General features: G+C 49.4%; 23 non-coding genes across 23 annotated transcripts; 15 read left to right on the top strand and 8 right to left on the bottom strand.

Annotated features, from left to right (window-relative positions):
- Positions 1–1111: 1111 nt before the first annotated feature.
- Trnat-ugu lies at positions 1112–1183 on the top strand. Its single transcript has one exon. It is a non-coding gene; the product is annotated as a tRNA-Thr (tRNA).
- Positions 1184–1784: 601 nt separating this feature from the next.
- On the bottom strand, positions 1785–1857 carry Trnav-uac. The gene has a single exon. It is a non-coding gene; the product is annotated as a tRNA-Val (tRNA).
- Positions 1858–2092: 235 nt separating this feature from the next.
- Trnap-cgg lies at positions 2093–2165 on the top strand. Its single transcript has one exon. It is a non-coding gene; the product is annotated as a tRNA-Pro (tRNA).
- Positions 2166–10003: 7838 nt separating this feature from the next.
- Trnav-uac lies at positions 10004–10076 on the bottom strand. Its single transcript has one exon. It is a non-coding gene; the product is annotated as a tRNA-Val (tRNA).
- Positions 10077–10311: 235 nt separating this feature from the next.
- Positions 10312–10383, top strand: Trnap-cgg. Its single transcript has one exon. It is a non-coding gene; the product is annotated as a tRNA-Pro (tRNA).
- A 1641-nt stretch (positions 10384–12024) lies between these two features.
- On the top strand, positions 12025–12096 carry Trnat-ugu. The gene has a single exon. It is a non-coding gene; the product is annotated as a tRNA-Thr (tRNA).
- Positions 12097–12697: 601 nt separating this feature from the next.
- Positions 12698–12770, bottom strand: Trnav-uac. Its single transcript has one exon. It is a non-coding gene; the product is annotated as a tRNA-Val (tRNA).
- A 236-nt stretch (positions 12771–13006) lies between these two features.
- Trnap-cgg lies at positions 13007–13078 on the top strand. Its single transcript has one exon. It is a non-coding gene; the product is annotated as a tRNA-Pro (tRNA).
- A 1984-nt stretch (positions 13079–15062) lies between these two features.
- Trnat-ugu lies at positions 15063–15134 on the top strand. The gene has a single exon. It is a non-coding gene; the product is annotated as a tRNA-Thr (tRNA).
- Positions 15135–15735: 601 nt separating this feature from the next.
- Trnav-uac lies at positions 15736–15808 on the bottom strand. Its single transcript has one exon. It is a non-coding gene; the product is annotated as a tRNA-Val (tRNA).
- A 235-nt stretch (positions 15809–16043) lies between these two features.
- Positions 16044–16115, top strand: Trnap-cgg. The gene has a single exon. It is a non-coding gene; the product is annotated as a tRNA-Pro (tRNA).
- A 1638-nt stretch (positions 16116–17753) lies between these two features.
- Positions 17754–17825, top strand: Trnat-ugu. Its single transcript has one exon. It is a non-coding gene; the product is annotated as a tRNA-Thr (tRNA).
- Positions 17826–18426: 601 nt separating this feature from the next.
- On the bottom strand, positions 18427–18499 carry Trnav-uac. Its single transcript has one exon. It is a non-coding gene; the product is annotated as a tRNA-Val (tRNA).
- A 235-nt stretch (positions 18500–18734) lies between these two features.
- Trnap-cgg lies at positions 18735–18806 on the top strand. The gene has a single exon. It is a non-coding gene; the product is annotated as a tRNA-Pro (tRNA).
- Positions 18807–20444: 1638 nt separating this feature from the next.
- Trnat-ugu lies at positions 20445–20516 on the top strand. Its single transcript has one exon. It is a non-coding gene; the product is annotated as a tRNA-Thr (tRNA).
- Positions 20517–21117: 601 nt separating this feature from the next.
- Trnav-uac lies at positions 21118–21190 on the bottom strand. Its single transcript has one exon. It is a non-coding gene; the product is annotated as a tRNA-Val (tRNA).
- Positions 21191–21425: 235 nt separating this feature from the next.
- Trnap-cgg lies at positions 21426–21497 on the top strand. Its single transcript has one exon. It is a non-coding gene; the product is annotated as a tRNA-Pro (tRNA).
- Positions 21498–23136: 1639 nt separating this feature from the next.
- Trnat-ugu lies at positions 23137–23208 on the top strand. The gene has a single exon. It is a non-coding gene; the product is annotated as a tRNA-Thr (tRNA).
- Positions 23209–23809: 601 nt separating this feature from the next.
- On the bottom strand, positions 23810–23882 carry Trnav-uac. The gene has a single exon. It is a non-coding gene; the product is annotated as a tRNA-Val (tRNA).
- A 235-nt stretch (positions 23883–24117) lies between these two features.
- Positions 24118–24189, top strand: Trnap-cgg. The gene has a single exon. It is a non-coding gene; the product is annotated as a tRNA-Pro (tRNA).
- A 1640-nt stretch (positions 24190–25829) lies between these two features.
- On the top strand, positions 25830–25901 carry Trnat-ugu. Its single transcript has one exon. It is a non-coding gene; the product is annotated as a tRNA-Thr (tRNA).
- Positions 25902–26502: 601 nt separating this feature from the next.
- Trnav-uac lies at positions 26503–26575 on the bottom strand. The gene has a single exon. It is a non-coding gene; the product is annotated as a tRNA-Val (tRNA).
- A 235-nt stretch (positions 26576–26810) lies between these two features.
- Positions 26811–26882, top strand: Trnap-cgg. Its single transcript has one exon. It is a non-coding gene; the product is annotated as a tRNA-Pro (tRNA).
- Positions 26883–27801: the final 919 nt, after the last annotated feature.

Raw genomic sequence — 27801 nt, 5'->3', positions numbered from 1 at the left:
TCACTACCCTAAATGACACTGCAGTCTACGTGCTTATTACTACCGCTTTTGGAAGAACCAAGGCGCAGCATTCTAGTGTCGAACCGGTATTGCAAATTTGGATTAAGCAAAATTTTATTGTGTGGTCGAGCGACAGCCTCATCTCGCTCTTCCTACATGATCGCCTCTTGTGCGGAATAATTCCTAGCGCGCCGATGGCTTCAGAGTTGGTCTTCTCGAACTTTTGCTTTCGCACTGCATTCCGCAATCTTTTCGTTATGAGTTGTGTGCTTCGGTTTCCCGACTTTCTTGTGTTTAGTGCGTTTGGCTTCTCTTAACCCCTAGCCACCGCTTGCCGAAATTTCCACACTGTCGTCCGTCGATCTGCAGAGCTCGATGAAGGCATCGCGGCCGTTCCTGAGCTCGTGGAACGGCCGAATCTGTAGTTGTTTCCAGATCTCTCCCACACAACGGCCTCCCAGAAGCTTGGATTACAGAAGTACGCCACTACTCCCAGCCGGAGATTCACGTTTGAAAGCAGAATGACATGAGCTACACGCAGCTCCGATTTTTTTTTTTTTTTTGTGTCTGACCTACTTTGAAAGACTTTGTAGTCGATTTACTTACTACTATCGCTGTTGGAAACCAGGTGATAACCACACAGTATTCTAGAGACGATGAGGTAATGAAAATTTAGAATAAGTAAAACAGTATCATAAGAAGTTGTGTGGTGGAGCAGCACATGCAATTCACGCTTCCTAGATAATCGTTACTGCATAGAATAATTCTGTTGTCTGCGGCGTCTTCAGTATCCGTCTTCTGGAAATTTTGCTTGCAGTATATCGTGCAATCTTTTCGTTATGAGTTGGTGCTTGGTTTCCCGATGTTCTTTTGTTTAGTGCATTCGCCTTCTCTTAACCCTGAGAAACCACATACCGAAACTGAGGCACTGCCGGCTGATCATAAGCAGTGCTCGATGAAGTTATTTCGCTTTCTGTTCGTTGCCTTTAATATTCTTCTCATCAGTGGTGAGTGCTGCCTGCAGAAAGCGTTTATCTTGCGAATTCACGTGAAAGTTTGTGTTCCCTGTGAGGTCCAATACTTGGGATTAACTTAACTGCTCCAGACAGGTGGCTCGTTGGTCTAGGGGTATGATTCCTGCTTTGTGTGCAGGAGGTCCCGGGTTCAAATCCCGGACGAGCCGTGCCATTTTGACCGTGCTGAAGAGTAGGTGGAACTCAGTCCCGGTTGCAGCTCCTCAATGAAGAGTAGACGCCTGTTATAGCACGTGGATATAACAAGAATGCGGCACCAGTAAAGTACGTAGGTGGAATACGATAGAAACGCAGACGGTAATTTTGCATGCAACGGAAAACAAGGTTGTCTTTGCGGAATATGTGCACCGTGAGTGGAGATTCAGCTTAATTGTGCGACAGTCTACCCTCATCTTACTAGCGACGGCAACAACCAAGGGGTGGCATGTAAGATTGAGCGTGGCTAAGAGTTTCTCATTATTAGTTAGCATCACACTTTGACAGAGCTGTGACAAGGCGAGTAGGGTGAGCTCAGGAAAGCCAGTAGCAAGCGCACTTGAAGTAGCCCTGAAGAACCGGATTATAAATTTTGCCAGCCATAATGGAGCTAGGGGCGTTCTCAGTTACCAAATACCGGTGCAATAAGAGAGCAACAGTATTTGACAGTAAAATGACGCCCTATCCGTCTAGCATACGACATTGCTTGTCTCTGCATACGCGGACGTGAGGTCATCTCGGAAATGAAATCCGAAATATAGATTAAAATTGTTGTGTTCCCGCCCGGGATCGAACCGGGGACCTTCTGCGTGTAAAGCAGACGTGATAACCGCTACACCACGGAAACGACGGTCGTTTTCATGTACCACCCGGAGACTCGTAATAGCAACAGTTTGTCTTCTGTGTTAGCAAGGGCATCGGCTACGAGCTCCCTCCGATTCGTGAAGTTCCTATAGTAAAAGACGTCGATAAAAACAATCCAACCGCGACAGACAGGGAGAACGCTGGCTGAGCTGCAGCCCTACATGGTGAGACCATCAAAGGTGGCGTCATTCACATGCAGTGCGTTTTCGGAACGAATAGGCTCGTTGGTCTAGGGGTATGATTCCTGCTTCGGGTGCAGGAGGTCCCGGGTTCAAATCCCGGACGAGCACTTGCGTTTTGTACAACGGTGTGGCAACAAATCGCATGGCGGCGGCTGTTTCGCGCATTTCCAGGCCTCCAAGTCAGCGCTAAAATCCGACAACCAGTTCTGAAACCGTTTCATGTTTCATTTGAGCCATGTGCACCCTGCTGATGGAACGTTTGATTTAAATGGTCACAGTAGAGATCGTAGCAAGTGTCTTGCTGAGTGCGACGAAAACGGCTTTCCGCCCGCAATCCAACCGGGGACCTTCTGCGTGTTAGGCACGGCGCCTGGGCTCGGCGGCAGCTGCTGCTCTTTCTGTCCTTACGAGATACCGTCGATTCGCGCAGTCGTTATTGCAAAAGATGTCACTAAAGGCAATCGCTTCGTTAGCGGCACGGTGCCTGGGCTCGGCGGCAGCTTTACATGGAGGCACCAGCAGCCCAGCCAGGCCGCCGCCGGCACCGGCGCGCCACAGCGCAAGGAGCCGGCGGCCGCCCTGGAATGCCCCCTGTCGTTGCATATTCCACCCGCCTTATATCCTCTCCATGTCTGACTCACTACCCTAAATGACACTGCAGTCTACGTGCTTATTACTACCGCTTTTGGAAGAACCAAGGCGCAGCATTCTAGTGTCGAACCGGTATTGCAAATTTGGATTAAGCAAAATTTTATTGTGTGGTCGAGCGACAGCCTCATCTCGCTCTTCCTACATGATCGCCTCTTGTGCGGAATAATTCCTAGCGCGCCGATGGCTTCAGAGTTGGTCTTCTCGAACTTTTGCTTTCGCACTGCATTCCGCAATCTTTTCGTTATGAGTTGTGTGCTTCGGTTTCCCGACTTTCTTGTGTTTAGTGCGTTTGGCTTCTCTTAACCCCTAGCCACCGCTTGCCGAAATTTCCACACTGTCGTCCGTCGATCTGCAGAGCTCGACGAAGGCATCGCGGCCGTTCCTGAGCTCGTGGAACGGCCGAATCTGTAGTTGTTTCCAGATCTCTCCCACACAACGGCCTCCCAGAAGCTTGGATTACAGAAGTACGCCACTACTCCCAGCCGGAGATTCACGTTTGAAAGCAGAATGACATGAGCTACACGCAGCTCCGATTTTTTTTTTTTTTTTGTGTCTGACCTACTTTGAAAGACTTTGTAGTCGATTTACTTACTACTATCGCTGTTGGAAACCAGGTGATAACCACACAGTATTCTAGAGACGATGAGGTAATGAAAATTTAGAATAAGTAAAACAGTATCATAAGAAGTTGTGTGGTGGAGCAGCACATGCAATTCACGCTTCCTAGATAATCGTTACTGCATAGAATAATTCTGTTGTCTGCGGCGTCTTCAGTATCCGTCTTCTGGAAATTTTGCTTGCAGTATATTGTGCAATCTTTTCGTTACGAGTTGGTGCCTGGTTTCCCGATGTTCTTTTGTTTAGTGCATTCGCCTTCTCTTAACCCTGAGAAACCACATACCGAAACTGAGGCACTGCCGGCTGTTCATAAGCAGTGCTCGATGCAGTTATTTCGCTTTTTATTCGTTGCCTTTAATATTCTTCTCATGAGTGGTGAGTGCTGCCTGCAGAAAGCGTTTATCTTGCGAATTCACGTGAAAGTTTGTGTTCCCTGTGAGGCGCACTACTTGGGATTAACTTGACTGCTCCAGCCAGGTGGCTCGTTGGTCTAGGGGTAAGTTCCGCTTTAGACGCCGTGCAGTGTGGACGTGCCTAGTCTTCCGCTCCGCCGTAGCGTTACGTATAGTGGACTATCGTTTTTGTTACGTGTTGTGTTGCAACTTCTGAGAGTATTTCTCCGTCGTTGTTTCGTACCTTGTGTTACTTTCTGTCCTTATTTCAGTGTTTTTTGTGTAGCGGTTTCAACCGCATATTTTGAAAATGTCGTCCCAGGTTATTCCTCGTCAGGCTACAGTTAGTTTTGCTTTTGACAAGTCAACCCGCCATGTGCAACCTAGTTCTCTTGAGATTCATGATTGGTTGGTAGATACCTTTGGTGTTCATTCGGATCAGGTGCACACTGCTTATTTTGATACCGAACTGTATGTTTTCTTTGTTAAGTTTATGGACCCACTTCAGGTTGATAAAATTCTTTCTAAATATGGTCATCAAGTTCTCTTTCGGCATCGGGATGATTCTGTAAGTACCGTGCTGCTTTCCAATGCTTCCATCACGTATACCAATGTTCGTGTTTACAACCTTCCACCGGAGGTGGATAATGTCTATCTTAAGGAGGGTCTACAGAAGTATGGTGATGTAAAGAGCATTCGCCTTGAACGCTGGTCAAGCCAACATCGCCTGCAATGTTACAGTGGTATTCGTTCAGTCGAAATGCACGTTAAGCAGAATATTCCATCTCACCTGCAGATCGGTGGATATCGTGTCCATGTAACATATAGTGGTCAGGTGGGCACCTGTTTTTTGTGCAATGAAAGTGGTCACGTGCGTACCGACTGTCCGCGGAGAGTTTTTGTTTTAAAAAATTCTCTCGAACAGCGTCGCAAGTTAACGGTCGCTGACCTCGTTGCAGGTGGTTCTGCTCTTGGTGTAGCACAGTCCAGTGGTAGTAGCGCCCCTCCACAGGTTTTGCGCACCGCTGATACAGAATTTCCTCCTTTGCGTGCTAAATCTGATGTTGTTCCGTCTGTCCCTCAGGTGGGTGTGCCACTTTTGAATAATAAGAGGCGTCGCCCACACGATGGAAATAGTACGGATGAGGATCTCCCTGAGATGCCCCAGTCCGAGCGACCGGCATCCTCCGAGCCACTGTGTACTGTAGCTGCTCCCTGCCCTCCTGAGGTAGCGGTTCCGGTGGCGGCTGCTGGCGCCCCTCCGGCCTCCGACGCAGCTTCTCTCGAGTCGGGTCGTCGGTCGGGCCTGTTGGCGCCGTCTTCCGAACCGACTTCGATGTCACAACAAGTGGAGCCGCGACAACTTCCTGCTTCGCTGCCCCATACCTCTGCCAGCGGAGCTGCTCCGCCTCCTTCCAACTCTGCGGCCTCGGACCTTCCTGCTCACGTTTCGCCTCCGTGCAGTCCATGTTTGCCGGAAGCTAGTGCAGGTGTTGACCATTCCGTTTTGTCGGATGTTACCCCCGCGACCCCCGATCCCGCATGTGGACCGGCGCGGGTGGTGTCGGATACAGAACTTGACCCTCCTACGTCACCGGCGGCTGAAGCTTCCTTGCCCGTCAGCCGACGCAAGTTACGCGTTCAGCCGAACGTTAATGCTGTTCGTAAAAAACCGAAACGTAAGGGATCCGCGGAACGGGGTAGCAGTCCCCCTCCCTCGGATGCCTCCGTCACCCCTGCTATGGACTGTGACGCTGGTGCGTCGGTGTAGGTGATTTGTTTTCTCGCTTTTCTCTCTATGGTTCAAGCATACACCTTTCTTACCTTAAATGTTAACCGTATTGAGTCCGACGTTCGCATTGCCTCTTTGCGGCAGTTTATTTACGACGCCTGTGCGGACGTAGTGTTTTTGCAGGAAGTGTTGTTTTCTGATCTCTCTCTACCTGGATTTCAAACTGTTTTTAATGTCGCGCCGGAATATTCAACAGGAACTGCTCTTTTCTTTCGAGAGGGCATTCCTATTACTGACATTGAATTCCTTGACTCTGGCCGTGGGATTGGTTGTCGTCTTTTTGATCTCCGCCTCGTTGTTTTGTATGCCCCCTCTGGTTCGGGTCACACTGTGGCTCGATCGCGCTTTTATAAAGAAGAGCTTATTTATCTTTTGCGCCAGAGTCCTCGGAGTCTCCTGCTCGGAGGCGATTTTAATTGTGTTTTACGCCCTGCAGACCAGTCCCCCAATTTTAATTATTGCCGTGATTTACATGACTTAGTTCGTACGATGCATCTGCGTGATGTTTGGGAACACAAATATCCAACCCTGGTGAAATATACGTTTTTTACCGCGTCCTCATGCAGTAGACTCGACAGATTCTATTTATCTGATTTTTTATGTGATAAAATTCTTTCTGTCGATGTAATTCCTACTAGTTTTTCTGACCATTGTGCTTTTACTGCAACTGTAAATCTTAGTCGCCAACCTGCAAAACTTTATCGTTCCCAGTGGATGTTAAATGTTTCCCACCTTGCCGACAGTGCTATGGATGATGTTATAAGTGGCGTGTGGGAGCGATGTCTTCGCTCTGTCCCGCGATACCCCTCCTTGCTGGTTTGGTGGACTGCGTTTGCCAAGCCCACGATTCGTCAGACTTTGATTTTCTACTGTGCTGCTAGGACGCGTGATTTTAAGAACACGTATGAATATTACTACTCTGTCCTGCGTGAACTATATGACGCGGCGGGTACCTCTCCACTGCGGATCCATGATGTTCGTCGTATTAAAGCCAAGCTCTTGAGCCTTAAACGACGACAGATGGATGGTCTGCGAGTTAAGTCGAAACCTCACTCTCTTGTTGAAGGTGAACTGACATCCTTGTACCACCTGCTACGGCATCAGACCCGTCGTCGTCGCTCCTTCATCTCTTCTCTTACGGTGGATGATGGGCGACAGCATAGTGCACAGGAGGAAATGGTTCGTGCTCTTCATCAGTATTACACTAGTCTCTATTCTGCCGATGATTCTGGTGAGTCTCTTTCGGATGATGTCTTTGGGGATCTAACTGCGACGATCGCGCCTGACGCGAACGGCGAATTTCTCCGGGAGTTCCAGGTAGATGATGTTTTCGATTTTATTGCTCGCTCTCCGTCCAGTAAATCGCCGGGTCCAGACGGCCTGCCTAAAGAATTTTATCTCCGTTTTTGGCCTCTTTTGGGTGGCATTTTTACGCAGATTTTAAATGAGATTGTCAGGGGGATGGATGTGCCTGCCGATTTTAAAGTAGGGAAAATTGTTTTAATTCCGAAGTCCTCTGGTCGTTTATCTGCTGCCAATCTTCGTCCGCTCACATTGCTGAATTTTGACTATAAGACAGCTGCTAGAGCGCTCAATAGCCGGTTGTCTTCTCTGCTTCGGGGTGTGATTGGTGCACATCAATGTTGTTTTCATGATAGATCTATCCTGACACCAGTAGCCGAATATCGGGATGTTGTCTCGGTTGCGGCGGTTACAAACGTAAATTGTGCCTTTGCCTTCCTTGATTTTTATAAGGCTTTTGATCACGTCAGTCATGTGTTTTTAGATCGTGTTTTAGGTACAATAGGTTTTAACGCTTCATCACGTGGTGTTCTTGGCAATTTGTATAGGGGAATAACAGCTCGGGTGTCAGTCAATGGGCAGCTGACGCCGCCCATTGCTATCCGCCGCGGAGTGCCTCAGGGTAGTCCGCTCTCTATGTCTTTATTCGTATTGTCCCTGGAACCGCTGCTTCGGACTATTGCTCTCAAGCTTCAGGGTATGTCCCTCTCTGGTGGGAAGCTCTCGGTTAAGGCATATGCGGATGATGTCGTTGTTCTCCTCCGTCAACGAGATGATATCCCGTTGTTGAAAGGGGCAGTTGATGCATACTGTCGTGTCTCTGGAGCGCGTCTCAATCAGGGTAAATGTAAGTTCCTTGATATTCGAGGATTTCGCGATGCTGACGTCCCTTGGGCCACTTTTGTCGATCGCCATACGTCCTTGGGGATTATCATTGATCGGTGTCCTCTACAAATGGCGGCTCTCAATTGGAAATCTGTCACCGAGAAGATACAGGGGGCTCTGATGGTCCATGAGCAGCGCTCTGCTACCATTTTGCAAAAAGTCAGAATTTTAGACACCTACGTCCTATGTAAAGCTTATTATGTTGCTCAGCTGTTCCCACTTCCCATGATGGTGGCGAAAAGGTTGCGCCAATTGTCTAGCAGGTTTATATGGAAGGGCCATCTATTCAAGTTACGTTACGAGGTAATGACGAAATCGCGTCTCTCCGGAGGCTTGGGCCTCTCTGACATTACTCGCAAGGCGTCTGCATTGTACGTCCGCCGAACGACTCTAATTGTTACGCAAGAAGTGACTTCAATTACATCCAGGCTTTTTACTGTTGTGCGTCCGGCGAGCCTTGCTCCACCTGTCGATGTCGGACGCCTAAATTTTAAGTTGAAACACATTCGGGAATTTTACATTGCGGTGAGTTACCTCGGTGACGTCTTCTTGCGGCGACCGGTGCCAACGACCAAGGGCTTGATTGCCCGCTGGGAGGGGCTGGCCAGTCCCAATCCAATAGAACTGGCGTCTCCATCCGTGTCCTGGAGGAACGTCTGGAAGAACGTTAGTCTGCCGATCCACTCTATGGCCGTGGCGTCCACGTGGTATAGGGTAATAAATAATTTGGTTCCCACCAATGTACGACTGCACCGTATTGGTCTTTCTGACACGGACACCTGTACTCGGTGTGGTCTCCTGGATACCCTTGAACATCGATTCACCTGCTGTGGGCACCTTGCCAATTGGCGTTGGCTCAGGAAACAACTTGCTTTTGTCACTAGGTCTGCTGAAGCCGCTTATACTATTGACATCATCGTCCGGCCCGATTCCTCCTTTTTTCCGCGAACGAAGCTCCATACAGTCATGTGGTTGATTGGACATTTCGTACATTTTGTCATCAGTTGTCATGAAGACGATGGACACCTAGCGTTTCGGCAGTACATGCTTACTGCTTACTGGCAGCGCTTGCGATTGCCAGGCCTCCGTGATGATTTTGCAAATATGCTTAGCCTGACATTTGAAAGAGAGGGTGTTGGCTAAGGACACCTGTGTGAGCCATTTTCTTTTATACTGTTTCGGGATTTACCGCCTTGGTGTATGTTTCTTCTCTACATCCAGGACTGAAGTTTTCGTGGACCTTTAGGGCGCTCAAGAAAAACAAACGAGCGACCACGAACCGAGACAGTAGGGGATAATACTACGCCCTTGTACAGGTGCCTTTCGGAAACAGGACGGTGGAGTCATCGTGGCCAGGCCTCGGGCTTCGACCCCTGCCCACTTTGCTTCCGCAGGCCTGAATCTCACTGTCACCTCTAACTTTACACAATGAAAAAAAATATGAATTTATTATGCACTCCCAGTATATCAAAATTGAGGTACAAATCCACCCTTTGCTGTTTGCATTAGAAACCAATTATATCTTCTTTTTATTTAAGTGTGTGTGTGTGTGTGTCTGTGTGTGTGTGTGTGTGTGTGTGTGTGTGTGTCTGTGTGTGTTCCCTTTGGACTTAAAAGAATGCTGTAAAAAAAAAAAAAAAAAAAAAAAGGGGTATGATTCCTGCTTTGTGTGCAGGAGGTCCCGGGTTCAAATCCCGGACGAGCCGTGCCATTTTGACCGTGCTGAAGAGTAGGTGGAACTCAGTCCCGGTTGCAGCTCCTCAATGAAGAGTAGACGCCTGTTATAGCACGTGGATATAACAAGAATGCGGCACCAGTAAAGTACGTAGGTGGAATTCGATAGAAACGCAGACGGTAATTTTGCATGCAACGGAAAACAAGGTTGTCTTTGCGGAATATGTGCACCGTGAGTGGAGATTCAGCTTAATTGTGCGACAGTCTACCCTCATCTTACTAGCGACGGCAACAACCAAGGGGTGGCATGTAAGATTGAGCGTGGCTAAGAGTTTCTCATTATTAGTTAGCATCACACTTTGACAGAGCTGTGACAAGGCGAGTAGGGTGAGCTCAGGAAAGCCAGTAGCAAGCGCACTTGAAGTAGCCCTGAAGAACCGGATTATAAATTTTGCCAGCCATAATGGAGCTAGGGGCGTTCTCAGTTACCAAATACCGGTGCAATAAGAGAGCAACAGTATTTGACAGTAAAATGACGCCCTATCCGTCTAGCATACGACATTGCTTGTCTCTGCATACGCGGACGTGAGGTCATCTCGGAAATGAAATCCGAAATATAGATTAAAATTGTTGTGTTCCCGCCCGGGATCGAACCGGGGACCTTCTGCGTGTAAAGCAGACGTGATAACCGCTACACCACGGAAACGACGGTCGTTTTCATGTACCACCCGGAGACTCGTAATAGCAACAGTTTGTCTTCTGTGTTAGCAAGGGCATCGGCTACGAGCTCCCTCCGATTCGTGAAGTTCCTATAGTAAAAGACGTCGATAAAAACAATCCAACCGCGACAGACAGGGAGAACGCTGGCTGAGCTGCAGCCCTACATGGTGAGACCATCAAAGGTGGCGTCATTCACATGCAGTGCGTTTTCGGAACGAATAGGCTCGTTGGTCTAGGGGTATGATTCCTGCTTCGGGTGCAGGAGGTCCCGGGTTCAAATCCCGGACGAGCCCTTGCGTTTTGTACAACGGTGTGGCAACAAATCGCATGGCGGCGGCTGTTTCGCGCATTTCCAGGCCTCCAAGTCAGCGCTAAAATCCGACAACCAGTTCTGAAACCGTTTCATGTTTCATTTGAGCCATGTGCACCCTGCTGATGGAACGTTTGATTTAAATGGTCACAGTAGAGATCGTAGCAAGTGTCTTGCTGAGTGCGACGAAAACGGCTTTCCGCCCGCAATCCAACCGGGGACCTTCTGCGTGTTAGGCACGGCGCCTGGGCTCGGCGGCAGCTGCTGCTCTTTCTGTCCTTACGAGATACCGTCGATTCGCGCAGTCGTTATTGCAAAAGATGTCACTAAAGGCAATCGCTTCGTTAGCGGCACGGTGCCTGGGCTCGGCGGCAGCTCTACATGGAGGCACCAGCAGCCCAGCCAGGCCGCCGCCGGCACCGGCGCGCCACAGCGCAAGGAGCCGGCGGCCGCCCTGGAATGCCCCCTGTCGTTGCATATTCCACCCGCCTTATATCCTCTCCATGTCTGACTCACTACCCTAAATGACACTGCAGTCTACGTGCTTATTACTACCGCTTTTGGAAGAACCAAGGCGCAGCATTCTAGTGTCGAACCGGTATTGCAAATTTGGATTAAGCAAAATTTTATTGTGTGGTCGAGCGACAGCCTCATCTCGCTCTTCCTACATGATCGCCTCTTGTGCGGAATAATTCCTAGCGCGCCGATGGCTTCAGAGTTGGTCTTCTCGAACTTTTGCTTTCGCACTGCATTCCGCAATCTTTTCGTTATGAGTTGTGTGCTTCGGTTTCCCGACTTTCTTGTGTTTAGTGCGTTTGGCTTCTCTTAACCCCTAGCCACCGCTTGCCGAAATTTCCACACTGTCGTCCGTCGATCTGCAGAGCTCGACGAAGGCATCGCGGCCGTTCCTGAGCTCGTGGAACGGCCGAATCTGTAGTTGTTTCCAGATCTCTCCCACACAACGGCCTCCCAGAAGCTTGGATTACAGAAGTACGCCACTACTCCCAGCCGGAGATTCACGTTTGAAAGCAGAATGACATGAGCTACACGCAGCTCCGATTTTTTTTTTTTTTTTTGTGTCTGACCTACTTTGAAAGACTTTGTAGTCGATTTACTTACTACTATCGCTGTTGGAAACCAGGTGATAACCACACAGTATTCTAGAGACGATGAGGTAATGAAAATTTAGAATAAGTAAAACAGTATCATAAGAAGTTGTGTGGTGGAGCAGCACATGCAATTCACGCTTCCTAGATAATCGTTACTGCATAGAATAATTCTGTTGTCTGCGGCGTCTTCAGTATCCGTCTTCTGGAAATTTTGCTTGCAGTATATCGTGCAATCTTTTCGTTATGAGTTGGTGCTTGGTTTCCCGATGTTCTTTTGTTTAGTGCATTCGCCTTCTCTTAACCCTGAGAAACCACATACCGAAACTGAGGCACTGCCGGCTGATCATAAGCAGTGCTCGATGAAGTTATTTCGCTTTCTGTTCGTTGCCTTTAATATTCTTCTCATCAGTGGTGAGTGCTGCCTGCAGAAAGCGTTTATCTTGCGAATTCACGTGAAAGTTTGTGTTCCCTGTGAGGTCCAATACTTGGGATTAACTTAACTGCTCCAGACAGGTGGCTCGTTGGTCTAGGGGTATGATTCCTGCTTTGTGTGCAGGAGGTCCCGGGTTCAAATCCCGGACGAGCCGTGCCATTTTGACCGTGCTGAAGAGTAGGTGGAACTCAGTCCCGGTTGCAGCTCCTCAATGAAGAGTAGACGCCTGTTATAGCACGTGGATATAACAAGAATGCGGCACCAGTAAAGTACGTAGGTGGAATTCGATAGAAACGCAGACGGTAATTTTGCATGCAACGGAAAACAAGGTTGTCTTTGCGGAATATGTGCACCGTGAGTGGAGATTCAGCTTAATTGTGCGACAGTCTACCCTCATCTTACTAGCGACGGCAACAACCAAGGGGTGGCATGTAAGATTGAGCGTGGCTAAGAGTTTCTCATTATTAGTTAGCATCACACTTTGACAGAGCTGTGACAAGGCGAGTAGGGTGAGCTCAGGAAAGCCAGTAGCAAGCGCACTTGAAGTAGCCCTGAAGAACCGGATTATAAATTTTGCCAGCCATAATGGAGCTAGGGGCGTTCTCAGTTACCAAATACCGGTGCAATAAGAGAGCAACAGTATTTGACAGTAAAATGACGCCCTATCCGTCTAGCATACGACATTGCTTGTCTCTGCATACGCGGACGTGAGGTCATCTCGGAAATGAAATCCGAAATATAGATTAAAATTGTTGTGTTCCCGCCCGGGATCGAACCGGGGACCTTCTGCGTGTAAAGCAGACGTGATAACCGCTACACCACGGAAACGACGGTCGTTTTCATGTACTACCCGGAGACTCGTAATAGCAACAGTTTGTCTTCTGTGTTAGCAAGGGCATCGGCTACGAGCTCCCTCCGATTCGTGAAGTTCCTATAGTAAAAGACGTCGATAAAAACAATCCAACCGCGACAGACAGGGAGAACGCTGGCTGAGCTGCAGCCCTACATGGTGAGACCATCAAAGGTGGCGTCATTCACATGCAGTGCGTTTTGCGGAACGAATAGGCTCGTTGGTCTAGGGGTATGATTCCTGCTTCGGGTGCAGGAGGTCCCGGGTTCAAATCCCGGATGAGCCCTTGCGTTTTGTACAACGGTGTGGCAACAAATCGCATGGCGGCGGCTGTTTCGCGCATTTCCAGGCCTCCAAGTCAGCGCTAAAATCCGACAACCAGTTCTGAAACCGTTTCATGTTTCATTTGAGCCATGTGCACCCTGCTGATGGAACGTTTGATTTAAATGGTCACAGTAGAGATCGTAGCAAGTGTCTTGCTGAGTGCGACGAAAACGGCTTTCCGCCCGCAATCCAACCGGGGACCTTCTGCGTGTTAGGCACGGCGCCTGGGCTCGGCGGCAGCTGCTGCTCTTTCTGTCCTTACGAGATACCGTCGATTCGCGCAGTCGTTATTGCAAAAGATGTCACTAAAGGCAATCGCTTCGTTAGCGGCACGGTGCCTGGGCTCGGCGGCTGTTTCGCGCATTTCCAGGCCTCCAAGTCAGCGCTAAAATCCGACAACCAGTTCTGAAACCGTTTCATGTTTCATTTGAGCCATGTGCACCCTGCTGATGGAACGTTTGATTTAAATGGTCACAGTAGAGATCGTAGCAAGTGTCTTGCTGAGTGCGACGAAAACGGCTTTCCGCCCGCAATCCAACCGGGGACCTTCTGCGTGTTAGGCACGGCGCCTGGGCTCGGCGGCAGCTGCTGCTCTTTCTGTCCTTACGAGATACCGTCGATTCGCGCAGTCGTTATTGCAAAAGATGTCACTAAAGGCAATCGCTTCGTTAGCGGCACGGTGCCTGGGCTCGGCGGCAGCTCTACATGGAGGCACCAGCAGCCCAGCCAGGCCGCCGCCGGCACCGGCGCGCCACAGCGCAAGGAGCCGGCGGCCGCCCTGGAATGCCCCCTGTCGTTGCATATTCCACCCGCCTTATATCCTCTCCATGTCTGACTCACTACCCTAAATGACACTGCAGTCTACGTGCTTATTACTACCGCTTTTGGAAGAACCAAGGCGCAGCATTCTAGTGTCGAACCGGTATTGCAAATTTGGATTAAGCAAAATTTTATTGTGTGGTCGAGCGACAGCCTCATCTCGCTCTTCCTACATGATCGCCTCTTGTGCGGAATAATTCCTAGCGCGCCGATGGCTTCAGAGTTGGTCTTCTCGAACTTTTGCTTTCGCACTGCATTCCGCAATCTTTTCGTTATGAGTTGTGTGCTTCGGTTTCCCGACTTTCTTGTGTTTAGTGCGTTTGGCTTCTCTTAACCCCGAGCCACCGCTTGCCGAAATTTCCACACTGTCGTCCGTCGATCTGCAGAGCTCGATGAAGGCATCGCGGCCGTTCCTGAGCTCGTGGAACGGCCGAATCTGTAGTTGTTTCCAGATCTCTCCCACACAACGGCCTCCCAGAAGCTTGGATTACAGAAGTACGCCACTACTCCCAGCCGGAGATTCACGTTTGAAAGCAGAATGACATGAGCTACACGCAGCTCCGATTTTTTTTTTTTTTTGTGTCTGACCTACTTTGAAAGACTTTTTAGTCGATTTACTTACTACTATCGCTGTTGGAAACCAGGTGATAACCACACAGTATTCTAGAGACGATGAGGTAATGAAAATTTAGAATAAGTAAAACAGTATCATAAGAAGTTGTGCGGTGGAGCAGCACATGCAATTCACGCTTCCTAGATAATCGTTACTGCATAGAATAATTCTGTTGTCTGCGGCGTCTTCAGTATCCGTCTTCTGGAAATTTTGCTTGCAGTATATCGTGCAATCTTTTCGTTATGAGTTGGTGCTTGGTTTCCCGATGTTCTTTTGTTTAGTGCATTCGCCTTCTCTTAACCCTGAGAAACCACATACCGAAACTGAGGCACTGCCGGCTGATCATAAGCAGTGCTCGATGAAGTTATTTCGCTTTCTGTTCGTTGCCTTTAATATTCTTCTCATCAGTGGTGAGTGCTGCCTGCAGAAAGCGTTTATCTTGCGAATTCACGTGAAAGTTTGTGTTCCCTGTGAGGTCCAATACTTGGGATTAACTTAACTGCTCCAGACAGGTGGCTCGTTGGTCTAGGGGTATGATTCCTGCTTTGTGTGCAGGAGGTCCCGGGTTCAAATCCCGGACGAGCCGTGCCATTTTGACCGTGCTGAAGAGTAGGTGGAACTCAGTCCCGGTTGCAGCTCCTCAATGAAGAGTAGACGCCTGTTATAGCACGTGGATATAACAAGAATGCGGCACCAGTAAAGTACGTAGGTGGAATTCGATAGAAACGCAGACGGTAATTTTGCATGCAACGGAAAACAAGGTTGTCTTTGCGGAATATGTGCACCGTGAGTGGAGATTCAGCTTAATTGTGCGACAGTCTACCCTCATCTTACTAGCGACGGCAACAACCAAGGGGTGGCATGTAAGATTGAGCGTGGCTAAGAGTTTCTCATTATTAGTTAGCATCACACTTTGACAGAGCTGTGACAAGGCGAGTAGGGTGAGCTCAGGAAAGCCAGTAGCAAGCGCACTTGAAGTAGCCCTGAAGAACCGGATTATAAATTTTGCCAGCCATAATGGAGCTAGGGGCGTTCTCAGTTACCAAATACCGGTGCAATAAGAGAGCAACAGTATTTGACAGTAAAATGACGCCCTATCCGTCTAGCATACGACATTGCTTGTCTCTGCATACGCGGACGTGAGGTCATCTCGGAAATGAAATCCGAAATATAGATTAAAATTGTTGTGTTCCCGCCCGGGATCGAACCGGGGACCTTCTGCGTGTAAAGCAGACGTGATAACCGCTACACCACGGAAACGACGGTCGTTTTCATGTACCACCCGGAGACTCGTAATAGCAACAGTTTGTCTTCTGTGTTAGCAAGGGCATCGGCTACGAGCTCCCTCCGATTCGTGAAGTTCCTATAGTAAAAGACGTCGATAAAAACAATCCAACCGCGACAGACAGGGAGAACGCTGGCTGAGCTGCAGCCCTACATGGTGAGACCATCAAAGGTGGCGTCATTCACATGCAGTGCGTTTTCGGAACGAATAGGCTCGTTGGTCTAGGGGTATGATTCCTGCTTCGGGTGCAGGAGGTCCCGGGTTCAAATCCCGGACGAGCCCTTGCGTTTTGTACAACGGTGTGGCAACAAATCGCATGGCGGCGGCTGTTTCGCGCATTTCCAGGCCTCCAAGTCAGCGCTAAAATCCGACAACCAGTTCTGAAACCGTTTCATGTTTCATTTGAGCCATGTGCACCCTGCTGATGGAACGTTTGATTTAAATGGTCACAGTAGAGATCGTAGCAAGTGTCTTGCTGAGTGCGACGAAAACGGCTTTCCGCCCGCAATCCAACCGGGGACCTTCTGCGTGTTAGGCACGGCGCCTGGGCTCGGCGGCAGCTGCTGCTCTTTCTGTCCTTACGAGATACCGTCGATTCGCGCAGTCGTTATTGCAAAAGATGTCACTAAAGGCAATCGCTTCGTTAGCGGCACGGTGCCTGGGCTCGGCGGCAGCTCTACATGGAGGCACCAGCAGCCCAGCCAGGCCGCCGCCGGCACCGGCGCGCCACAGCGCAAGGAGCCGGCGGCCGCCCTGGAATGCCCCCTGTCGTTGCATATTCCACCCGCCTTATATCCTCTCCATGTCTGACTCACTACCCTAAATGACACTGCAGTCTACGTGCTTATTACTACCGCTTTTGGAAGAACCAAGGCGCAGCATTCTAGTGTCGAACCGGTATTGCAAATTTGGATTAAGCAAAATTTTATTGTGTGGTCGAGCGACAGCCTCATCTCGCTCTTCCTACATGATCGCCTCTTGTGCGGAATAATTCCTAGCGCGCCGATGGCTTCAGAGTTGGTCTTCTCGAACTTTTGCTTTCGCACTGCATTCCGCAATCTTTTCGTTATGAGTTGTGTGCTTCGGTTTCCCGACTTTCTTGTGTTTAGTGCGTTTGGCTTCTCTTAACCCCGAGCCACCGCTTGCCGAAATTTCCACACTGTCGTCCGTCGATCTGCAGAGCTCGATGAAGGCATCGCGGCCGTTCCTGAGCTCGTGGAACGGCCGAATCTGTAGTTGTTTCCAGATCTCTCCCACACAACGGCCTCCCAGAAGCTTGGATTACAGAAGTACGCCACTACTCCCAGCCGGAGATTCACGTTTGAAAGCAGAATGACATGAGCTACACGCAGCTCCGATTTTTTTTTTTTTTGTGTCTGACCTACTTTGAAAGACTTTTTAGTCGATTTACTTACTACTATCGCTGTTGGAAACCAGGTGATAACCACACAGTATTCTAGAGACGATGAGGTAATGAAAATTTAGAATAAGTAAAACAGTATCATAAGAAGTTGTGCGGTGGAGCAGCACATGCAATTCACGCTTCCTAGATAATCGTTACTGCATAGAATAATTCTGTTGTCTGCGGCGTCTTCAGTATCCGTCTTCTGGAAATTTTGCTTGCAGTATATCGTGCAATCTTTTCGTTATGAGTTGGTGCTTGGTTTCCCGATGTTCTTTTGTTTAGTGCATTCGCCTTCTCTTAACCCTGAGAAACCACATACCGAAACTGAGGCACTGCCGGCTGATCATAAGCAGTGCTCGATGAAGTTATTTCGCTTTCTGTTCGTTGCCTTTAATATTCTTCTCATCAGTGGTGAGTGCTGCCTGCAGAAAGCGTTTATCTTGCGAATTCACGTGAAAGTTTGTGTTCCCTGTGAGGTCCAATACTTGGGATTAACTTAACTGCTCCAGACAGGTGGCTCGTTGGTCTAGGGGTATGATTCCTGCTTTGTGTGCAGGAGGTCCCGGGTTCAAATCCCGGACGAGCCGTGCCATTTTGACCGTGCTGAAGAGTAGGTGGAACTCAGTCCCGGTTGCAGCTCCTCAATGAAGAGTAGACGCCTGTTATAGCACGTGGATATAACAAGAATGCGGCACCAGTAAAGTACGTAGGTGGAATTCGATAGAAACGCAGACGGTAATTATGCATGCAACGGAAAACAAGGTTGTCTTTGCGGAATATGTGCACCGTGAGTGGAGATTCAGCTTAATTGTGCGACAGTCTACCCTCATCTTACTAGCGACGGCAACAACCAAGGGGTGGCATGTAAGATTGAGCGTGGCTAAGAGTTTCTCATTATTAGTTAGCATCACACTTTGACAGAGCTGTGACAAGGCGAGTAGGGTGAGCTCAGGAAAGCCAGTAGCAAGCGCACTTGAAGTAGCCCTGAAGAACCGGATTATAAATTTTGCCAGCCATAATGGAGCTAGGGGCGTTATCAGTTACCAAATACCGGTGCAATAAGAGAGCAACAGTATTTGACAGTAAAATGACGCCCTATCCGTCTAGCATACGACATTGCTTGTCTCTGCATACGCGGACGTGAGGTCATCTCGGAAATGAAATCCGAAATATAGATTAAAATTGTTGTGTTCCCGCCCGGGATCGAACCGGGGACCTTCTGCGTGTAAAGCAGACGTGATAACCGCTACACCACGGAAACGACGGTCGTTTTCATGTACCACCCGGAGACTCGTAATAGCAACAGTTTGTCTTCTGTGTTAGCAAGGGCATCGGCTACGAGCTCCCTCCGATTCGTGAAGTTCCTATAGTAAAAGACGTCGATAAAAACAATCCAACCGCGACAGACAGGGAGAACGCTGGCTGAGCTGCAGCCCTACATGGTGAGACCATCAAAGGTGGCGTCATTCACATGCAGTGCGTTTTCGGAACGAATAGGCTCGTTGGTCTAGGGGTATGATTCCTGCTTCGGGTGCAGGAGGTCCCGGGTTCAAATCCCGGACGAGCCCTTGCGTTTTGTACAACGGTGTGGCAACAAATCGCATGGCGGCGGCTGTTTCGCGCATTTCCAGGCCTCCAAGTCAGCGCTAAAATCCGACAACCAGTTCTGAAACCGTTTCATGTTTCATTTGAGCCATGTGCACCCTGCTGATGGAACGTTTGATTTAAATGGTCACAGTAGAGATCGTAGCAAGTGTCTTGCTGAGTGCGACGAAAACGGCTTTCCGCCCGCAATCCAACCGGGGACCTTCTGCGTGTTAGGCACGGCGCCTGGGCTCGGCGGCAGCTGCTGCTCTTTCTGTCCTTACGAGATACCGTCGATTCGCGCAGTCGTTATTGCAAAAGATGTCACTAAAGGCAATCGCTTCGTTAGCGGCACGGTGCCTGGGCTCGGCGGCAGCTCTACATGGAGGCACCAGCAGCCCAGCCAGGCCGCCGCCGGCACCGGCGCGCCACAGCGCAAGGAGCCGGCGGCCGCCCTGGAATGCCCCCTGTCGTTGCATATTCCACCCGCCTTATATCCTCTCCATGTCTGACTCACTACCCTAAATGACACTGCAGTCTACGTGCTTATTACTACCGCTTTTGGAAGAACCAAGGCGCAGCATTCTAGTGTCGAACCGGTATTGCAAATTTGGATTAAGCAAAATTTTATTGTGTGGTCGAGCGACAGCCTCATCTCGCTCTTCCTACATGATCGCCTCTTGTGCGGAATAATTCCTAGCGCGCCGATGGCTTCAGAGTTGGTCTTCTCGAACTTTTGCTTTCGCACTGCATTCCGCAATCTTTTCGTTATGAGTTGTGTGCTTCGGTTTCCCGACTTTCTTGTGTTTAGTGCGTTTGGCTTCTCTTAACCCCGAGCCACCGCTTGCCGAAATTTCCACACTGTCGTCCGTCGATCTGCAGAGCTCGATGAAGGCATCGCGGCCGTTCCTGAGCTCGTGGAACGGCCGAATCTGTAGTTGTTTCCAGATCTCTCCCACACAACGGCCTCCCAGAAGCTTGGATTACAGAAGTACGCCACTACTCCCAGCCGGAGATTCACGTTTGAAAGCAGAATGACATGAGCTACACGCAGCTCCGATTTTTTTTTTTTTTGTGTCTGACCTACTTTGAAAGACTTTTTAGTCGATTTACTTACTACTATCGCTGTTGGAAACCAGGTGATAACCACACAGTATTCTAGAGACGATGAGGTAATGAAAATTTAGAATAAGTAAAACAGTATCATAAGAAGTTGTGCGGTGGAGCAGCACATGCAATTCACGCTTCCTAGATAATCGTTACTGCATAGAATAATTCTGTTGTCTGCGGCGTCTTCAGTATCCGTCTTCTGGAAATTTTGCTTGCAGTATATCGTGCAATCTTTTCGTTATGAGTTGGTGCTTGGTTTCCCGATGTTCTTTTGTTTAGTGCATTCGCCTTCTCTTAACCCTGAGAAACCACATACCGAAACTGAGGCACTGCCGGCTGATCATAAGCAGTGCTCGATGAAGTTATTTCGCTTTCTGTTCGTTGCCTTTAATATTCTTCTCATCAGTGGTGAGTGCTGCCTGCAGAAAGCGTTTATCTTGCGAATTCACGTGAAAGTTTGTGTTCCCTGTGAGGTCCAATACTTGGGATTAACTTAACTGCTCCAGACAGGTGGCTCGTTGGTCTAGGGGTATGATTCCTGCTTTGTGTGCAGGAGGTCCCGGGTTCAAATCCCGGACGAGCCGTGCCATTTTGACCGTGCTGAAGAGTAGGTGGAACTCAGTCCCGGTTGCAGCTCCTCAATGAAGAGTAGACGCCTGTTATAGCACGTGGATATAACAAGAATGCGGCACCAGTAAAGTACGTAGGTGGAATTCGATAGAAACGCAGACGGTAATTATGCATGCAACGGAAAACAAGGTTGTCTTTGCGGAATATGTGCACCGTGAGTGGAGATTCAGCTTAATTGTGCGACAGTCTACCCTCATCTTACTAGCGACGGCAACAACCAAGGGGTGGCATGTAAGATTGAGCGTGGCTAAGAGTTTCTCATTATTAGTTAGCATCACACTTTGACAGAGCTGTGACAAGGCGAGTAGGGTGAGCTCAGGAAAGCCAGTAGCAAGCGCACTTGAAGTAGCCCTGAAGAACCGGATTATAAATTTTGCCAGCCATAATGGAGCTAGGGGCGTTATCAGTTACCAAATACCGGTGCAATAAGAGAGCAACAGTATTTGACAGTAAAATGACGCCCTATCCGTCTAGCATACGACATTGCTTGTCTCTGCATACGCGGACGTGAGGTCATCTCGGAAATGAAATCCGAAATATAGATTAAAATTGTTGTGTTCCCGCCCGGGATCGAACCGGGGACCTTCTGCGTGTAAAGCAGACGTGATAACCGCTACACCACGGAAACGACGGTCGTTTTCATGTACCACCCGGAGACTCGTAATAGCAACAGTTTGTCTTCTGTGTTAGCAAGGGCATCGGCTACGAGCTCCCTCCGATTCGTGAAGTTCCTATAGTAAAAGACGTCGATAAAAACAATCCAACCGCGACAGACAGGGAGAACGCTGGCTGAGCTGCAGCCCTACATGGTGAGACCATCAAAGGTGGCGTCATTCACATGCAGTGCGTTTTCGGAACGAATAGGCTCGTTGGTCTAGGGGTATGATTCCTGCTTCGGGTGCAGGAGGTCCCGGGTTCAAATCCCGGACGAGCCCTTGCGTTTTGTACAACGGTGTGGCAACAAATCGCATGGCGGCGGCTGTTTCGCGCATTTCCAGGCCTCCAAGTCAGCGCTAAAATCCGACAACCAGTTCTGAAACCGTTTCATGTTTCATTTGAGCCATGTGCACCCTGCTGATGGAACGTTTGATTTAAATGGTCACAGTAGAGATCGTAGCAAGTGTCTTGCTGAGTGCGACGAAAACGGCTTTCCGCCCGCAATCCAACCGGGGACCTTCTGCGTGTTAGGCACGGCGCCTGGGCTCGGCGGCAGCTGCTGCTCTTTCTGTCCTTACGAGATACCGTCGATTCGCGCAGTCGTTATTGCAAAAGATGTCACTAAAGGCAATCGCTTCGTTAGCGGCACGGTGCCTGGGCTCGGCGGCAGCTCTACATGGAGGCACCAGCAGCCCAGCCAGGCCGCCGCCGGCACCGGCGCGCCACAGCGCAAGGAGCCGGCGGCCGCCCTGGAATGCCCCCTGTCGTTGCATATTCCACCCGCCTTATATCCTCTCCATGTCTGACTCACTACCCTAAATGACACTGCAGTCTACGTGCTTATTACTACCGCTTTTGGAAGAACCAAGGCGCAGCATTCTAGTGTCGAACCGGTATTGCAAATTTGGATTAAGCAAAATTTTATTGTGTGGTCGAGCGACAGCCTCATCTCGCTCTTCCTACATGATCGCCTCTTGTGCGGAATAATTCCTAGCGCGCCGATGGCTTCAGAGTTGGTCTTCTCGAACTTTTGCTTTCGCACTGCATTCCGCAATCTTTTCGTTATGAGTTGTGTGCTTCGGTTTCCCGACTTTCTTGTGTTTAGTGCGTTTGGCTTCTCTTAACCCCGAGCCACCGCTTGCCGAAATTTCCACACTGTCGTCCGTCGATCTGCAGAGCTCGATGAAGGCATCGCGGCCGTTCCTGAGCTCGTGGAACGGCCGAATCTGTAGTTGTTTCCAGATCTCTCCCACACAACGGCCTCCCAGAAGCTTGGATTACAGAAGTACGCCACTACTCCCAGCCGGAGATTCACGTTTGAAAGCAGAATGACATGAGCTACACGCAGCTCCGATTTTTTTTTTTTTTTGTGTCTGACCTACTTTGAAAGACTTTTTAGTCGATTTACTTACTACTATCGCTGTTGGAAACCAGGTGATAACCACACAGTATTCTAGAGACGATGAGGTAATGAAAATTTAGAATAAGTAAAACAGTATCATAAGAAGTTGTGCGGTGGAGCAGCACATGCAATTCACGCTTCCTAGATAATCGTTACTGCATAGAATAATTCTGTTGTCTGCGGCGTCTTCAGTATCCGTCTTCTGGAAATTTTGCTTGCAGTATATCGTGCAATCTTTTCGTTATGAGTTGGTGCTTGGTTTCCCGATGTTCTTTTGTTTAGTGCATTCGCCTTCTCTTAACCCTGAGAAACCACATACCGAAACTGAGGCACTGCCGGCTGATCATAAGCAGTGCTCGATGAAGTTATTTCGCTTTCTGTTCGTTGCCTTTAATATTCTTCTCATCAGTGGTGAGTGCTGCCTGCAGAAAGCGTTTATCTTGCGAATTCACGTGAAAGTTTGTGTTCCCTGTGAGGTCCAATACTTGGGATTAACTTAACTGCTCCAGACAGGTGGCTCGTTGGTCTAGGGGTATGATTCCTGCTTTGTGTGCAGGAGGTCCCGGGTTCAAATCCCGGACGAGCCGTGCCATTTTGACCGTGCTGAAGAGTAGGTGGAACTCAGTCCCGGTTGCAGCTCCTCAATGAAGAGTAGACGCCTGTTATAGCACGTGGATATAACAAGAATGCGGCACCAGTAAAGTACGTAGGTGGAATTCGATAGAAACGCAGACGGTAATTATGCATGCAACGGAAAACAAGGTTGTCTTTGCGGAATATGTGCACCGTGAGTGGAGATTCAGCTTAATTGTGCGACAGTCTACCCTCATCTTACTAGCGACGGCAACAACCAAGGGGTGGCATGTAAGATTGAGCGTGGCTAAGAGTTTCTCATTATTAGTTAGCATCACACTTTGACAGAGCTGTGACAAGGCGAGTAGGGTGAGCTCAGGAAAGCCAGTAGCAAGCGCACTTGAAGTAGCCCTGAAGAACCGGATTATAAATTTTGCCAGCCATAATGGAGCTAGGGGCGTTCTCAGTTACCAAATACCGGTGCAATAAGAGAGCAACAGTATTTGACAGTAAAATGACGCCCTATCCGTCTAGCATACGACATTGCTTGTCTCTGCATACGCGGACGTGAGGTCATCTCGGAAATGAAATCCGAAATATAGATTAAAATTGTTGTGTTCCCGCCCGGGATCGAACCGGGGACCTTCTGCGTGTAAAGCAGACGTGATAACCGCTACACCACGGAAACGACGGTCGTTTTCATGTACCACCCGGAGACTCGTAATAGCAACAGTTTGTCTTCTGTGTTAGCAAGGGCATCGGCTACGAGCTCCCTCCGATTCGTGAAGTTCCTATAGTAAAAGACGTCGATAAAAACAATCCAACCGCGACAGACAGGGAGAACGCTGGCTGAGCTGCAGCCCTACATGGTGAGACCATCAAAGGTGGCGTCATTCACATGCAGTGCGTTTTCGGAACGAATAGGCTCGTTGGTCTAGGGGTATGATTCCTGCTTCGGGTGCAGGAGGTCCCGGGTTCAAATCCCGGACGAGCCCTTGCGTTTTGTACAACGGTGTGGCAACAAATCGCATGGCGGCGGCTGTTTCGCGCATTTCCAGGCCTCCAAGTCAGCGCTAAAATCCGACAACCAGTTCTGAAACCGTTTCATGTTTCATTTGAGCCATGTGCACCCTGCTGATGGAACGTTTGATTTAAATGGTCACAGTAGAGATCGTAGCAAGTGTCTTGCTGAGTGCGACGAAAACGGCTTTCCGCCCGCAATCCAACCGGGGACCTTCTGCGTGTTAGGCACGGCGCCTGGGCTCGGCGGCAGCTGCTGCTCTTTCTGTCCTTACGAGATACCGTCGATTCGCGCAGTCGTTATTGCAAAAGATGTCACTAAAGGCAATCGCTTCGTTAGCGGCACGGTGCCTGGGCTCGGCGGCAGCTCTACATGGAGGCACCAGCAGCCCAGCCAGGCCGCCGCCGGCACCGGCGCGCCACAGCGCAAGGAGCCGGCGGCCGCCCTGGAATGCCCCCTGTCGTTGCATATTCCACCCGCCTTATATCCTCTCCATGTCTGACTCACTACCCTAAATGACACTGCAGTCTACGTGCTTATTACTACCGCTTTTGGAAGAACCAAGGCGCAGCATTCTAGTGTCGAACCGGTATTGCAAATTTGGATTAAGCAAAATTTTATTGTGTGGTCGAGCGACAGCCTCATCTCGCTCTTCCTACATGATCGCCTCTTGTGCGGAATAATTCCTAGCGCGCCGATGGCTTCAGAGTTGGTCTTCTCGAACTTTTGCTTTCGCACTGCATTCCGCAATCTTTTCGTTATGAGTTGTGTGCTTCGGTTTCCCGACTTTCTTGTGTTTAGTGCGTTTGGCTTCTCTTAACCCCGAGCCACCGCTTGCCGAAATTTCCACACTGTCGTCCGTCGATCTGCAGAGCTCGATGAAGGCATCGCGGCCGTTCCTGAGCTCGTGGAACGGCCGAATCTGTAGTTGTTTCCAGATCTCTCCCACACAACGGCCTCCCAGAAGCTTGGATTACAGAAGTACGCCACTACTCCCAGCCGGAGATTCACGTTTGAAAGCAGAATGACATGAGCTACACGCAGCTCCGATTTTTTTTTTTTTTTTGTGTCTGACCTACTTTGAAAGACTTTTTAGTCGATTTACTTACTACTATCGCTGTTGGAAACCAGGTGATAACCACACAGTATTCTAGAGACGATGAGGTAATGAAAATTTAGAATAAGTAAAACAGTATCATAAGAAGTTGTGCGGTGGAGCAGCACATGCAATTCACGCTTCCTAGATAATCGTTACTGCATAGAATAATTCTGTTGTCTGCGGCGTCTTCAGTATCCGTCTTCTGGAAATTTTGCTTGCAGTATATCGTGCAATCTTTTCGTTATGAGTTGGTGCTTGGTTTCCCGATGTTCTTTTGTTTAGTGCATTCGCCTTCTCTTAACCCTGAGAAACCACATACCGAAACTGAGGCACTGCCGGCTGATCATAAGCAGTGCTCGATGAAGTTATTTCGCTTTCTGTTCGTTGCCTTTAATATTCTTCTCATCAGTGGTGAGTGCTGCCTGCAGAAAGCGTTTATCTTGCGAATTCACGTGAAAGTTTGTGTTCCCTGTGAGGTCCAATACTTGGGATTAACTTAACTGCTCCAGACAGGTGGCTCGTTGGTCTAGGGGTATGATTCCTGCTTTGTGTGCAGGAGGTCCCGGGTTCAAATCCCGGACGAGCCGTGCCATTTTGACCGTGCTGAAGAGTAGGTGGAACTCAGTCCCGGTTGCAGCTCCTCAATGAAGAGTAGACGCCTGTTATAGCACGTGGATATAACAAGAATGCGGCACCAGTAAAGTACGTAGGTGGAATTCGATAGAAACGCAGACGGTAATTTTGCATGCAACGGAAAACAAGGTTGTCTTTGCGGAATATGTGCACCGTGAGTGGAGATTCAGCTTAATTGTGCGACAGTCTACCCTCATCTTACTAGCGACGGCAACAACCAAGGGGTGGCATGTAAGATTGAGCGTGGCTAAGAGTTTCTCATTATTAGTTAGCATCACACTTTGACAGAGCTGTGACAAGGCGAGTAGGGTGAGCTCAGGAAAGCCAGTAGCAAGCGCACTTGAAGTAGCCCTGAAGAACCGGATTATAAATTTTGCCAGCCATAATGGAGCTAGGGGCGTTCTCAGTTACCAAATACCGGTGCAATAAGAGAGCAACAGTATTTGACAGTAAAATGACGCCCTATCCGTCTAGCATACGACATTGCTTGTCTCTGCATACGCGGACGTGAGGTCATCTCGGAAATGAAATCCGAAATATAGATTAAAATTGTTGTGTTCCCGCCCGGGATCGAACCGGGGACCTTCTGCGTGTAAAGCAGACGTGATAACCGCTACACCACGGAAACGACGGTCGTTTTCATGTACCACCCGGAGACTCGTAATAGCAACAGTTTGTCTTCTGTGTTAGCAAGGGCATCGGCTACGAGCTCCCTCCGATTCGTGAAGTTCCTATAGTAAAAGACGTCGATAAAAACAATCCAACCGCGACAGACAGGGAGAACGCTGGCTGAGCTGCAGCCCTACATGGTGAGACCATCAAAGGTGGCGTCATTCACATGCAGTGCGTTTTCGGAACGAATAGGCTCGTTGGTCTAGGGGTATGATTCCTGCTTCGGGTGCAGGAGGTCCCGGGTTCAAATCCCGGACGAGCCCTTGCGTTTTGTACAACGGTGTGGCAACAAATCGCATGGCGGCGGCTGTTTCGCGCATTTCCAGGCCTCCAAGTCAGCGCTAAAATCCGACAACCAGTTCTGAAACCGTTTCATGTTTCATTTGAGCCATGTGCACCCTGCTGATGGAACGTTTGATTTAAATGGTCACAGTAGAGATCGTAGCAAGTGTCTTGCTGAGTGCGACGAAAACGGCTTTCCGCCCGCAATCCAACCGGGGACCTTCTGCGTGTTAGGCACGGCGCCTGGGCTCGGCGGCAGCTGCTGCTCTTTCTGTCCTTACGAGATACCGTCGATTCGCGCAGTCGTTATTGCAAAAGATGTCACTAAAGGCAATCGCTTCGTTAGCGGCACGGTGCCTGGGCTCGGCGGCAGCTCTACATGGAGGCACCAGCAGCCCAGCCAGGCCGCCGCCGGCACCGGCGCGCCACAGCGCAAGGAGCCGGCGGCCGCCCTGGAATGCCCCCTGTCGTTGCATATTCCACCCGCCTTATATCCTCTCCATGTCTGACTCACTACCCTAAATGACACTGCAGTCTACGTGCTTATTACTACCGCTTTTGGAAGAACCAAGGCGCAGCATTCTAGTGTCGAACCGGTATTGCAAATTTGGATTAAGCAAAATTTTATTGTGTGGTCGAGCGACAGCCTCATCTCGCTCTTCCTACATGATCGCCTCTTGTGCGGAATAATTCCTAGCGCGCCGATGGCTTCAGAGTTGGTCTTCTCGAACTTTTGCTTTCGCACTGCATTCCGCAATCTTTTCGTTATGAGTTGTGTGCTTCGGTTTCCCGACTTTCTTGTGTTTAGTGCGTTTGGCTTCTCTTAACCCCGAGCCACCGCTTGCCGAAATTTCCACACTGTCGTCCGTCGATCTGCAGAGCTCGATGAAGGCATCGCGG

This window comes from Schistocerca piceifrons, chromosome 2 (genome assembly GCF_021461385.2).
Source record: "Schistocerca piceifrons isolate TAMUIC-IGC-003096 chromosome 2, iqSchPice1.1, whole genome shotgun sequence".
Lineage (NCBI taxonomy): Eukaryota > Metazoa > Arthropoda > Insecta > Orthoptera > Acrididae > Schistocerca > Schistocerca piceifrons.
Note: the sequence above shows the minus strand (reverse complement) of the source record. Positions and strands in the feature narration are given on the sequence as shown.